Here is a 16,046-nt window from a genome sequence, read left to right as displayed (position 1 = left end):
AAAAAAAAATTAAAAATGAAACAAAAAGAAATGATACATAAAAAAAAAGAAGTAATGAAAAAAAAAGAAATGAGGAGAAATAAAATTAAACAAGAGATGAAAACAAAGAATTAAATAAATAAATAAAGTATAAAAGAAATTAAAACAACAAACCAGGGGGGATAAATGGGTCATGGGACCCATGGTAAGAACGAAGTTCTTTAAACATGACATGAGTATAAAAACACAATTTCTCAGGTAACAAGGGGGTCAACAGACCGGTAGGAAGAACGAAGCTCTATAAACGTTAGTACTGCATTTATGTAGTTCACTAAAAAAAAACTTAAAAAACGAATTAAAAAAAAAAAAAAAAAAAAAGGTTTAGTTCTCACGATGGTTGAACTGCGTGAGAACGTTGTGTATAAATATAGTACTCACGAAGTTTTACCATCGTGAGTACTGTACTTTTTTTTTTTTATTTATTTATTAGTTTTTTAAGTTTTTGTTAAGTGAACTACATGAATGCAGTACTAACGTTTATAGAGCTTCGTTCTTCCTACGGGTCTGGCGACCCCCTTGTTACCTGAGAAATTGTGTTTTTATACTCATGTCATGTTTAAAAAACTTCGTTCTTACCGTGGGTCCCATGAGCCATTTATCCCCCCTGGTTTGTTTTTTTAATTGCTTTTATATTTTATTCATTTATTTAATTTGATCAGTGGTGTACCTCCCTCATATACGGTCTCCGTCCACAGAGCCTCCGAGGGTAAGAGTCATGCTACCCACAGCTGGCTCTCCATCATTAAGAATAATAATAAGGAATGACTGGAAATTTTACCACTGGCCCTTTTCAGGGCCAATGTAAGCATTAACGTTCCCTACTTGACCATTAATCTCATTGGTCCTTTTGAGGGCCATCTAAGTTTAGATTACCTTGCCAACGAATACATTTTTACTTTAATTTCTGGAGACGATTCGTTAACTAAAAGACTATGTAAAGCCAGCCACTATGAAACCAAGTCAGTCATTAACTGGCAGACGTCACGAGCAGAGTTATTCGTCGCAAGGCTGGGAATCCCGCTGTCCAACGACCCTATATTACCCTCTCGACTATAAGCATTCAACCAGGAATCACCGATTCTCTTCAAGGTCTGCGCTGGGCGAACCTAACTGCTATGAAGGAAAAAAAAACATGAGCCAACGGGAGTCTCCAACGGGCAAGCATTACGAACCAATATCTACTTATCTCTCCACCTTAGATCATCGAAACAACTGAGTCTGCAAAATAAAGGTGCTTTTGACACCAACGTCTTCGACGTTATACCAGGAGACGTTAGGAAAGAGCACTGCAACTAGCCTCGAAGCTTCGGACTTTGTAATTTTTCTCTCTATCAGTCTGGGGCTTCAACAGCAGACCAGAGAAGATCACCCTGAGATATCCAGGCAATCACAATTGCTGTAAACTTCAGTCAAGAAAGAGTTTACTTAATAGGCTCACCAGTCTTCTTTCAGGACTATCGGACGTCGAACTACATTGCCAACAAATATATTAGAACTGAACAAAGTTGACAGAAAACAGCCTTTAGGGGTCACAAAAGTCGTAAGTATGCCAATAGTTGCAACAGGGCATATTGGAAAGAAAACTTCAAAAGTATTTAATGAATTCAATTTGAGGCGTCAAGAAACTGACGCAGAAAATTTATCAAGATTGGAACAGCCAAAATCGCCCAATAAAGAATCCATTACGTGAGAGATCAGCTTTTCATTTTAACCTCACAGTAATCTCCTAAATCTTTAAAGATCTAAATTCAAATTTTTAAATAAGTAGAAAATGTAATTGTATTTTTGTGGCAATAAAAAATGTAGATATTAGGCTCCAGGATTTTGTTGCTCTGTTAATAAAGTTGTGAGATAAGAGAAAAAAAATTTTTTTTAATACATATTTTTTGGGAGTTTAAAATCTTAACAGCTTTAAAAAATAGCCCTTTTTGTAAATTATACGGGAGAAACTGCAAATCAACCGCTTTTTATGGCCAACGATTATTTTATGGCATAAGAAACGCATGGTACTTTTCAGCATGATTATAATTTTCTAATTTTTACAGCTTTTCCTTTTGCGAACAAATATATTTTTAATAAGAAGATTTTTGTTCTGAGAAGTTTCAGGAATAAATGTATAATTTTTTAACTGAAAACGTTTCACATTACATGTCAATACTCTACGGTGTTCCATTTAGTAGGTCTCGGGCAAAGCCTAGACGGGGGGCTGCTAGTATATATAAAAGCGGCCATGGTAGCACAGCGGTAAAGGCTGTAGTTCTTGTAGCTCGGGGGCTTGATAACACATGCTCACGAGTTAGAGACTCGGCCTTCACTCACTTGGCTCGCACCTCTGAGAAACTTATTTTTTAAGTGCGTATTACCAACTGTGGCCAAATGGTTTGGAAGCCATGTATAATAAGGTCCCCTTTGCTGTGTAAATGATTGATGTCACAATTAAATCTGAGGCGGTTTTTTACTGTGCCAATGACGATAGCATGTAAATGCATAGTAACACAGTATTGCAGGGCCTATAAGGCATAGTTCTCAAAAAATGGCTGTAAAATATTTAATATATATATATATATATATATATATATATATATATATATATATATATATATATATATTTACATTTTTTTTTGTTTAGTAGCACAAGAAAGAAGGGGTCAAGTATGCGTAAAAGCGTGTGTGTAAGCTGATCCACATAAGAAAAATAATTTCCAGCGTTTTTACATGTATTTGCGCTCATCCCACCTCTCTGAATTTTGTTCTCAATCACAAACGAATTTTTGTGAAAGAAGAAAACGCAAAAAAAATTAATTATTGTATTTATACAGAGCCGAAAATTTTTTTTTTTTTCAAATGAAAATTATGAGAAAATGTGAAAAATTGTATAAACAATTATTTACTTATTTCAAAAGAAAAAAATTCACGATGAATAAATAAATGTTTATCAATACATATGAAAGCTGTTCTACTAATATATTCTGATTTTCAAATTTTTGAAAAAAACGGGTACCAAAATGTATATTTTATTTAATAAATTATTTAATGTATAATTACAACCAAAAGTAAATAAAAATTTTTAAGAGCGCGCGGTGGCTCAGTCGGCTAGGTCGTGGATTGGCTCGCGGGGAGACCGTGGTTCGATTCCCGGCCAGTGCGACTTTACGGGCAAGTACCTCTGTGATTTTTCACATGTGCTTTTTCACCACGCAATGCTCCTCGAGGAGGGTTTAGGCGACCTCCTCGCAGCAAAAATTGCCTAATTTCCCCCTACCCCCCTTCCAGCAATGGGAGGCCTCCCATCCCTCTTCCCTTCCTTCTCCAAAGTGCTAAGTGCCCATAGTAGTGCCCTTATTAAAGGAGCCGGACGTAGAGCACTCTAATATAAAAAAAAAAAAAAATAAAAAAAAATAAAAATTTATATTGGAAATATGTTACGAACTGTAAGACAAAGTAAAATAATTGGTGATTCTCTATTGGGCCTGCTCACAGCAGAGTGGGTAAGGAGCTTGTCCAGTGAGCAAGAGGACGGGGTTCAAGTCATTTTGAAAACGGTTTTTTTTTTTTTTTTATAAATTAGTTAAAAGAAAAAATAAGAAGAATTTAAAATGTGTGGTGTGGTGTAGTGTGGGATAATGTTGTGTGGTGTGGTGCTATAACGTTGTGTTGTGTAGTACTGGAGATTGGAAGTACGTCAAAAAGGGTGGGGCGAAGGGGGGGGAATCAAAGAAAAATCCACTTCCGTTACACTTTTTCTCAAGGTCACAAATCTGAAATCGTTAATTTACTTCGTAGGACAGAACGCGCCTATAGAAATATAACTTAAAGAACGTTTTCATAGATAACTTGGTATGAAAGGAAGATGCTTGACAAAAAAAATTAAGCCTTGCCAGGCATTTTTCAATAATATAAGCAGTTACAGTCGTACAGTTTCAAGTTTGTATAGAGTGCAAGAGGAGGTGCGCGGTAAAGGGGGCCCAGATGGGCGGGCAGGTGGGACTCTCTGTTCCTCGCCTCTCTGAATGATACTTCCAAATTTCCTTAACAGAACGTGATATATTACTAGCAATTTTTTAATTCTAATTTTTAGTGCAATCTTGTCATGAGTATTAGCTTTTTTTTTTAATAACCCTAAAATAATGTTTTTTAGGTTAGAAAATGTGAGGTGCATCGTTCTAGTTTGATTCACATTAAAAAAATATAATTTTTTAGAACAAAGTTCTTTATGTCGTGTGCTTGGGGGGCTGGAATTTTAAAAACGACAGATTTTCATAAAACGAAAGTCACTAACTGAAAGTTTCTTCCTCCTAATTTATTTTATTTCCCCCATTAAGTATCCCGTCACCCTCACCATCAGTCCACTGTACACTTCAGCAAAGCCAATTGTGGCAGGCAAACTTGTGGGAAATTCAAATATGTAAAAAATCTTCTTAGAAAACAAATTGAACACAGTCCATTATTAATTATTAATTATTTAAATTAAACACATTTATAATACCAAAATGATTTTTTTTTCGTTATAAAATGTTAAATGGCCGTATGAAGTACTTACGACTGGAATACATTATAGTCAATGTAAATGGCATTTTGGCATCGAAAAATAGTTAATAACGGAACAATGTAATAAAACGTTGTGAAATAAGCGTGTATGTATGAATTTTATACATTAACAATAACAACAACAAAATATTACAGCCAATGGAACAGTTTAGTAGCTCATTGTTTTACTTTACGTGCTTTGATTGATTACCATAACAATGAGTCTCTCAGTACGCAGTAGGATCTAGTAAAATCTAGTGATTTTTAAAAACGCACAGAGCCGATATATATTTATTTGTATTTCGGTTTGAGTAAATACAAGCTGCGCTAGAAGATGTTATACTGTGATTATTCATTTTTTATATGTGCGTGATCGACGGGACTGTGCAACAACAGTTTTTAATAAGCGATAATAATTATTTTTATACAAGCGCGTCTTTTTAATCACACAACTCAGCACGCTTTAGAGCTTTCATTCCACATAAGTAATATTATTATTATAATAATCCATGCAGCCCCTTTTACCACACAACTAGGTGCACTTAATAACTTAGTTCATTATTAAAGAAGCGCCTATAAGTACTTCGTCCGCGCACTTCGAGAGCAATAACTATTAAAAATATCGCTTATTCCAAATAATCTAGTGTGCACTACCTTGCTTGTTTATTAATAAATAAAGCAATAAAAATTAACAAAAGCACTAAACGATAGATGACTCAGAATCATATTAAAAAACAAACGTAGTGGAGAATGAGCCTTTTATATTTTATTGTCATTCAACTTTAGTATACATGTTTTACGTATACAAAATGCCTACGACAAATTTTTTTACGGGCCTTGCTTATCTAATTTTTATATAAGTTTAATAACTTAGAAAAATGGGTAAAGTTTACTATAAAAAATGCCCTACTTACATAATTACTCAATGGAACATAAAAAACAAGTTGTTTCAAATTTAAAACGTTGAAAACATATTTTTTGACGGAATGTAGATGAATACATCTGTGGACTAATTTTCGTTATTAAGATAGGTTAATACATTAGTTCTTTTTAGGTAATAATAAAATATATTAGAAGTACAAATCTTTATTTTATATAAATAATTTATTTCTCACATTTAGTTGCAGGATTACAGTAACCGTTTCATGTGACACACACGTCCTGCTATTGTTGTTATGATTGTAATACTATACTACATGCCTGATAAGTATATAATTATATTTTTTATACGTTGACGCTTTTGAAACATATATTTTCTGTGAAGCTGTGATCAGCCATATCAAAACGACGCCTCTTACGAAAAACAACGGAACTCAGGTTCTTACGAAAAGAAACGGAACTCAAGGTTTCTTACGAAAAGAAACGGAACTCAAGGTTTTTCACGAAAAGTAACGGAGTTCGTGATGTATTTACGAAAAATAGCACAACTCATAGGATCTTACGAAAACCAACGGAACTCATGGATGTCTTACGACAACCAACGGAACTCACGGATGTCTTACGAAGACCAACGGAACTCACAGGTTTCTTACGAAGACCAACGGAACTGGCAGGTTTTGTACAAAGCCTAACAGAGCTCGCTTCATTTTAACAATAAACTAGTTAATAATACCACTAACAATAAAATAACTACCTCCTATACGTATAACATAATGAAGTGCGCTTTAAGCATCTCGTTTTTTTATGAACAACAACGTCAAGTCAACGATGTCGCCAGTTCCTTTGGCTATTCCGTACCCCGGGAAGTTTTTCGTAATATTTGGACCTTTACTGCGCCCTCGGTAGGAAAAAAATAGCGTCTGCAACACAAGCGTCACCCAACTAGGAAAGCTCTTTCAATAATTATCCCCAGTAAACTCTGAAGTGACCACTTGTCTGCACTATTCTTTATTTAATGTGTAAACAAAATCCCTCGCAATCCTAGTTCAATATGCGCTCGCTTGTCTGCTCTTTTGTTAAGTCAATTAATGAATAAAAATTCAAAACAGTCTTTATATGAAAACCTAAAAAGCTCGCAAAGTTTTTGTTAGCTTATTTTTTTTAAGACTTAGGTAAATATTGTAACAGCTCGATACTTTATGTTTATAACATTAAAAATTGAATATTTTATATTGTGGGTACATAACGAGGATGATAGTGAAAATAATTTACTATTAAAAGAGTAAGAATCTTATTTCTATAACCGTTTTAAATGTTGTAATCTATGTCTAAGATTATTAATAAGTATCTTGAATAAGACAATGATGTAAACGATAAGAATCAAGAAAAGATATGGAGTGAAATGTATCAAAATTTTTACTAATTTTTTTACTCAATAAAGCTAAGAGCTAACCACGTGACTCACAAGTTTTGTTACTTATGATAATTCAAATCTTTTAAATCAGAAAAAAAAATTTTTTATTTTAGCATAAATTAGTAAATAAAATATTCTCTTAGGTGAGTAAGTATCGATGATGAAAAACTCAACTGTTTTTTAGTATTATTAATAAATAAAATCACTTAAGCGCGTAAGCAAAAGCGATTGAAAACCCAACAGTTTTCTAGTTTTATGGATAAATAAAATACTCTCTCAGGCAAGTAAGCATCGGTGATTAGAAACCCGACAGTTTTTTAGTTTTAAGAATAAATAAAATAGTCACTCAAGCGCGTAAGCAAAGGCGATTGAAAACCCAACAGTTTTCTAGTTTTATTGATAAATAAAATACTCTCTCAGGCAAGTAAGCATTGGCGATTAGAAACTCAACAGTTTTGTAGTTTCATTGATAAATAAAATTCTCTCTTAAGCGAGTAAGCAAAGGCGATTGGAAACCCGACAGTTCTTTAGTTTTATTGATAAAAACAATACTCTTTAAAGGTGAGTGAGCAAAAGCGATTGAAAACCCAACAGTTTTCTAGTTTTATGGATAAATAAAATACTCTCTCAGGCAAGTAAGCATCGGTGATTAGAAACCCGACAGTTTTTTAGTTTTAAGAATAAATAAAATAGTCACTCAAGCGCGTAAGCAAAGGCGATTGAAAACCCAACAGTTTTCTAGTTTTATTGATAAATAAAATACTCTCTCAGGCAAGTAAGCATTGGCGATTAGAAACTCAACAGTTTTGTAGTTTCATTGATAAATAAAATTCTCTCTTAAGCGAGTAAGCAAAGGCGATTGGAAACCCGACAGTTCTTTAGTTTTATTGATAAAAACAATACTCTTTAAAGGTGAGTGAGCATTGGCGAATTAGAAACCTAACAGTTTTTTAGTTTTATTGATAAATAAAATACCCTCTAAAGCGAGCAAGCATCGGCGATTAGAGACCCAACAGTTTTGTAGTTTTAATTATAAATTAAATACTCTCTTGGGCGAGTAAGCATCAGCGATTAGAAGCCTTACAGTTTTTTAGTTTTAATTATTAATAAAATACTCTCTTGGGCGAGTAAGCATCAGCGATTAGAAGCCTTTCAGTTTTTTAGTTTTATTGATAAACAAAATTCTTTTTAAATGTGAGTGAGCATTAGCGAATTAGAAGCCCAACAATTTTGTAGTTTTAATTATAAATAAAATACTCTCTTGGGCAAGTAAGCATCAGCGATTAGAAGCCTTACAGTTTTTTAGTTTTATTGATAAACAAAATACTTTTTAAATGTGAGTGAGCATTAGCGAATTAGAAACCCAACAGTTTTGTAGTTTTAATAATAAATGAAATACTCTCTTAGGCGAGTAAATATCGGCGATGTGTAACCCAACAGTAAAATAGTTTTATTAATAAATAAAATACTCTCTAAGGCAAGTACGTATTGGTGATTTGAAACCCTACAGTTTTTTAGTTTTATTGATAAAAAAAATACTCTTTAAAGGTGAGTGAGCATTGGCGATTTGAAACCCTACAGTTTTTTAGATTTATTAATGAATAAAATACTGTCTTAGGTGAGTAAGCATCAGCAATTAGAAGCCCTGCCGTTTTTTAGTTCTATTCCTAAATAAAATCTTCTCTTAAGCGAGTAAGCAAGGAGGATTGGAAACCAAATAGTTTTTTAGTTTTATTGATAAATAAAATACTCTCTTAAGCGATTAAGCAAAGGCGATTGGAAACCGAACAGATTTTAGTTTTATTGATAAATCAAATACTCTTTTAATGCGAGTAAGCAAGGGGGGTTGGAAACTGAACAGTTTTTTAGTTTAAATAACAAATAAAATACTCTCTTAGGCAAGTAAGCATTGGCAATTAGAAACCCAACAGTTTTTTAGTTTTATTAATAAATAAAATACTCTTTTAAGGCGACTGAGCTTCGGCAATTAGAAACCCAACAGTTAGATATATTTATTAGTAAATAAAATACTCTCTTAAGTGAGTAAGCATCGGCGATAAGAAATCTAACAGTTTTTTTGGTTCTTATTGATTAATAAAAGTTTGTTTTTATCTAAAAATACTCAAAAAGTTCTATTTATATTACCTATCATCCACGTATGATTTAGGCGTGACGGATAGTGATATAAGTAGTTATAACCGTCAGTCAGATAACATGCAGGTAGCACACACTTGGTGCAAGATAATAAGATAATAATTTACAAATATTAAGTGATACGTTGATTAAAGAATACCTACGAAAAAGACCTAAGAGTTTTATAAATGGTGGCTTGTACATTTTCAGTCTACGGTGAATTAATGACAAATAAAGTGAAAAGGTGAAATGTTTAAATTTTTTATATTCGAGCGCTGGTAGTTAAAATTCACTTAATATTCAGATAAGATTGAAAAGCAATTTAGTAAGTATTCACACACGCTTCAATCGTCGTGTAAATCTTGAATCACAATTGCCAAAATAAATTTTTATGCTCACGAATGTATTTACATTCTGTTTAAATGTGACTTACTACTAATGTTATGACTAAACGTTTAAAACAACTGACGATTGGGTTGTAAAGAGAAATATTCACTGCAACCTTTTATACTTGGTTTTTAACGACATTATGACAGTTATTGTACGACTTCATTTGCACTTTATAGTGAATATGATTGGTAGAATATTACGATAATCATACATCGTTCTTTCTACATGTTTACATCCAGATTTAATTGATTCGCAAACAATTCAAATGCAGTTGAATTAGTATTTACAAGGAATTTAGACGTTATTAAAATTTGATTTCAATATATAATATTTTCTTCATTTTTGGCCACAAATGTCTGCTATACCTATTCTATTTATATTTCCTCATGATATTAAATGGACAGCACGACCACTTACAAATATAAGAAAAACAAGTTTTTTAGAGCTAACGTTTTTTTTCGCTTGAATTTTAGTTAGCGCTTTTCTAAAGACAATTTTGACTTAGCACTCTCTTGAAGTCAATTTTAAGTTGGCGCTTTCTGTGACTGAAAAGTTGGTGTATTGATTTTTGTTGTTATTTGATGAATACACTTTAAAAATGAAAAATCTTATATTTTATTACCAAATTAAAATGTATTCTATTATTTTTAAATGTCAAAAATTATCATATTCTGAATAATTGTGATAACTGTATTATTGTATATTTGAAATGAGATTATGCATCATATTTTTGTTTTTGCTGATATAATTTGCTTTTTAGATAAGGGTTTTTAAGAAACTTAAAAAATATTTTTCTAAGCACTTATAATAATTAATGTTTATTATAATTACCCTTTCGAAATCAGGTTCATTTGTTAAATATCATGTAACACGCTCTGATAAATAATCAATCAATGATATGAAGTATTGTAGGTTTTCATCCAGATAACAAAATTTATGTCGTTTTACTAAAAATGGAATATTTCGAGGACCGGAATGGAAAAACACTTAAAACGGGCTTTTAATTTTTCTAAAAATTTTTTTGTATCGTCCGTGACCAAAATAAGCTAAAATTTTTTGGGCCCTGCTGAATCTGCACCAGAAAATTATTTACGACGACTTTCTTAATTTAATAATGAAAAAAAGGAGCATTACGACTTGGAAAAAACGTTTTAAGATCATGATTGTACCACTCACAGTAAACATTTTATTTTAACCACATCCTTGCACTTGTACGATGTACTGAGCCCCTTCTCTATTATATACTGTACTATCCGAGTCGATAATAAAACGCTGCACAAAGATATGATGCAATTCGTTCAAAAAAGGGAGCGTTACGAGTTCGAAAACTCATTTTAAAATCATATCATGCGTATACCACTCAGAGTGAAAATTCAACTTTATTGTTGCACTTATACAATGTACTGTATCCATACTATTATATACTACACTATTCCAGCCGCTAAGTTAACATTCAGTGAAAATACAGTGCATTTCTTATCATTACGGAATAGCATTACGGGCTCTTAGCAAACAAAGGAGCATTACGGGCTCCTATTAAATCGTCGAAAAATCGAGATCGTAACGCACCAAACGCTAGTTGAGCTTTGCCACTGCACTTACATTATATAAACAATAAATGAAATTAAAAAAATAAAACAAGAAACAAAGAAAAAAATAAAACAAGAAAGTAAAAAAAAAAAAAAAAATAAAACAAATGTAAAAATTGTAAAGGAAATTAAAACAACAAACCAGGGGGTATTAATGGGTCATGGGACCCACGGTAAGAACGAAGTTCTTTAAACATGAGATGAGAATAAACACAATTTCTAAGGTAACAAGGGGGTCGCCGGACCCACAGAAAGAACGAAGCTCTGTAAACGTTAGTACTGCATTTATGTTGTTTACTAAAACAAAAACTTGAAAAATGAAAAAAAAAAAAAAAAAATAGTTTAGTACTCACGATGGTTGAACTTCGTGAGTACTGTATTTATGCACGACGTTCTCACGAAGTTCAACCATCGTGAGAAGTAAAGTATTTATTTTTTTTTTTTTTTTAATTCGTTATTTTAAGTTTTTGTTTTAGTAAACAACAATAATGCAGTACTAACGTTTACAGAGCTTCGTTCTTCCTGTAGGTCCAGCGACCCCCTTGTTACCTGAGAAATTGTGTCTATACTCATCTCATGTTTAAAGAACTTGGTTCTTACCGTGGGTCCCATGACCCATTAATACCCCCTTGTTTTATTTTTTTCTTTGTTGTTTTATTTTTTTTCTTTTTTTTTGTATTTCCTTTATCTAATTTCTTTTTTTATTTTCATATTTAATCTTTTTTTTTTCATTCCCTTTTTTATTTTATTTTTTTCATTCAATTGTATGTATTCATGTTTTTTGTAATTTTGTTTCATTTTATTTTCATATTTCATTTCATTAATTTCTTTTTCACATTTTTTTTTTACTTATTTTTTTGCGATTTCATAGCCTATTAATACAATTATTGTTTTATTTTTATATAATTACTTAATGACATTGTGCTATAATTTGTTTATCCAATTCAAAATAAGTGCCCTTAAAAACCATTGAAATGATATGAAACTCGAAAGATATTTATACAATATCTTACATAATTAATTTATGATTGATTTAATAAATTACTTTATTTATGTTATTATGTGATGTTGTAACATAATTTGTTTGTCGAATGCGAAATAATCGTCTTTTAAAACCTTTGATAAGTTCTTCAACTCTATTTTTCATGTTTATTTTTTTCTATTTTTTTTTTTAAATGTATTATTTAGAAAACAAATACATAATTTATCATGAATTAAATCTATTATCAGCGAATGCATATTAAAATGGAATGTTATAGTTACGAACCACACGATAAGTACAAAAAACCGAGTTTCACTAGCCGGCAGCGCTCGTAGCGGAGTGGGTAAGGTAAGGTACTGGACTCATATGCAAGGAGGTTGAGGGTTAAAATCTCTTTATCGGAAAATGTTTTTTTTTTTTTTTTTCTTTTTTTTTTTCTTTTTTTTAGAATTGTAAAAGAAAAAAATTCTAAGTAAAATAAAAATTATTGTGGGAAAATATAATTAAAATTTGTTTAAAAATTAATTGCTTGGAAGTGTGAGGGGGAATGGGTTGGCAGGTATACATATATAGTGGGGAGAGGAGAAGTGTATAGAGAACAGTAGGTGAGGGAGGAGGGGTAAGGGGGGAAACTTGAGAGGAAGAGACTCTGGGTAAACCATTTTCATTTCAAAAAAAAAAAAAATCTGTCGGTTTTAAAATTCCAGCCCCCCGAGTAACGCGACATGAAGAACTTCGTTCTAAGAACAGATTAATTTTAACCCGCCACCTTCCGAGTCGATAACCGAACGCTTCAAAAAGATACACATCATTCCTTAGCGTTACGGGCTCTTAGTTTTTATTTTGGGGAGACAAAATCTTCAAATTCGCGAGCCCGTAGAACTGGCTTATTGAAATGGAAAAATCGGAAAAAATTTCTGCAACATCCTTGACGATTGTAGAACATAAGACGCCCTAATTGGAATTCCGGTTTTAATTGCCTGCGATTGTGAGAGTATTTTCAGTTGAAATTTTAAATTTATAAGATTTCGATCCCGCAACTGTAACGGCATGCAACACTTGAATAAAATTTTTTTTGACTGTTTCAAATGCGTAAAAACATTGTTAGCGCTAGTAACTTTATGATCCCATACCGTAAAAAAATTAAAAACTCTGTGTTTAGATTACAGAAGTCGTCAAAACTGCAAATTTTTGAATGAGACATGAGCCCGTAACGCTTATTCAGCCTCTTTTTTGCATCTCAAACTAAAGTAATACTCTTTTATGGTCTAAATCTTGTTGTACCTTCAGCAGTGAACATCTTTTGAATAATTAAAAAAGTTTCCAGATCGATATCTCCTTAACGACTTTGTAATCTACTGGGACATAAAATATACCATTTTTAGTAGAATGACCCATATATACATGGAAAAAAAAAAAAATAATAACGAATGTTTTTTAGATGTGATACATGCGAAAGTTTTATTAATATGTTGGAAGAGGATAAAGTAAATAATAAACAACAATATCAAATCCATCTTGAAATGAAGTCAGAATCAAGAAAACGTATGAAAATAGATACACAGAAGGCTATCGATGATCCCCAAATCTGCTGCGCAAATTTTGATTTGCAGAAAATATTAACCACACCTCGGACACAAGTATTGAGTATGTACTACTTGTCGAAATTATCTGTGTGGAACTTTACTGTTTACGACATGGGATAATCGACAGGTTACTGTAATATATGGGATGAAACTACTGGGAATCGAGGTTCTAATGAGATAGCCTCATTCGTCTTCAATTTTTTATGTTTAAAAGCAGAAAATAAAGTTAAGGAAGTTATTTTTTACACCGACAATTGTGGAGGACAAAACCAAAACAAAAACATGTTTACCATGTACGTCAAAGCATCTAACGAACTGAGTATTGATATAATTCATCGGTAAGATAATAATTTTAATGAAGAATATTTTAGTAAAAATATTTGAAAATTCTTTAATCTATTTATGTCGGACGTGCAACTTTTTTTCTTTCACAACAATTTTAAACTAAAATCAATAAAAATTACTCAGGTAGAACTTTAAATGACGTAGCACACGTGACCAAAAGAAGTTTTTCTCCAAATCTTTTACAATTCTTTTAGCTAAAATTTTATAACCTAGCTGAATGTGTACAGATTTAAACGCCTCGGTCAAAAATTGCACTAACTGAAAATTACTTACTCGAAAGCGCTAACTTTCAGGAATTTTGTCTTTCTTAAATTTTTTAGTGGCAATTTCGCCTTTTTTTATATATTATGAACACGAAAAAATTTTTAAAATACGTAGTTTTAATAATAACATCAATCGTTAAACAACATTAACGTAAGATTGAAGTATCTAAGCAAGTGTTGTTTACGTATTGGATTACGATAAATTTAATATTTTTTGTCATTTTATAATTCAAGTGACTATACCTTTATATTAATTAAGTCCTTGATTTATTCTTGTAAATAATATGATAATCAAATGACTGTGCCTACTTACTATTTTTTCCTTCACAAAATGAGATAAAGTACATGACATGTTACAAAAAAGAATTTTCCTAGGTGCGTTGTCTTCTTTCCGGATTTGAGTTGGTACGTTCATGAAGGTATAGACAGTGAGTGCTTTCTTTGAACAACACGTTAATTTATTCGTCTAGTGGTTTGTAAGGATGATCCGTATACTTGGAAAAAATACGTTGCGCATGTAGTTTTGGGAAGAATTACTTTTTGGAGTAGCTAAGAATGCAATAATCCTAAACGTAAAAAAATAACAACTCATGATTTCTTACACAAAAGTGTGGAATCATGTGATATTAAAAAGAAAACTAAAAACTCTCTTAGTTTGAATTCATTTTTATTTAAAATATTTATTATTTAGCTTTCTCGAAGTTGGGCATACTCAATCAGAGGGAGATTCCATGCATGCCAGAATCGAGAACTTTGTTCGCCACAAATCTATATATATTCAAAAAAACAGTGGGCTGAAATGATACGGGAGTGCAAGAAAGAAAATAAGTATGTGGTAGAAGAAAAAATTTAGGATGATATTCTCAGTTTTGACTATCTGTCTGGCAAATTAAATTGGAAAGCAGTAAGAATTGTAAGTTTACGAGAGATCAAAGTAGTTTCGAATAGTACCTGCATTCATATTAAATATAGTTACTTGGACGAGTACAAACAAATAAATATTTTTAAGAAAAATGTTACTTTAGATGACATATGTTCTACGCAGTTAAATAAAGCGTACGAGACAAGATTACCTTCAGCTCAAAGGAAAAAAGGTGATTTACAGTTGATGTTAACTAAAAATTTTATACCAAATAATCACATCGAAGCCTTTTCAGAGGTATTGAAATATTAAAAGTAACACTTGATTGTGCAATTAACAAGCCAAAGTTTGTGTTAGTAATATGAATAAGTTAATTTATTTTTCTGTCACGAAAACGTATTTTTGATGGTTCTGTTCTGTAAATCCTATGATATGATCTAAATAAGTATTTAAAGTATGTATTTAATTTGTGGATCACGTTCATTATGTAGTTGAAAAAAGGAATTGTTATGTAATTCTAGACAAAAAATTTTGAAAAAGATTATATATATATATGTATGTATGTATATATGTGTATACATATGTATATATGTAAAAGAATCAAACTCTTATTATTTATTATTTTTTTACGAAAAAATGGATCAGTCCATGATAATAAAGATAATGTTTATGTTTGATAAATTAATACAAGTATTCATTGGGTTTTGGCTATGAATGTTCAAAAATTGAAACTTTCCTAAATAGCAAAAAAAGTCAAAACGTAATTTACTCAGTAAATAATTTATATACTAGGAAGAGATTTTGGTTATGATTAGGGTAACAATACTGAAAAATTGTATTAAATAATATTATTTTAAGAAATAAGAAAAAGCTTTTTACTCGTAATCGATTATTTACTAGAATTATTATTTTTCAAATAAAACAGTTCTGGTTAGACAATCTTTACATTCTCACATAAAAAAAGGAGAGTGGAAATTGTTTTGTATTGCATAATGTAATAAACAACTCGGTAAACAGTGCTTGCCATACGATCTATA

Source organism: Copidosoma floridanum, unplaced genomic scaffold (genome assembly GCF_036245765.1).
Source record: "Copidosoma floridanum isolate Cflo_tuat_1 unplaced genomic scaffold, Cflo_Japanese_pri ptg000001l, whole genome shotgun sequence".
Taxonomy (NCBI): Eukaryota; Metazoa; Arthropoda; class Insecta; order Hymenoptera; family Encyrtidae; genus Copidosoma; species Copidosoma floridanum.
This window is presented reverse-complemented; position numbering follows the sequence as displayed.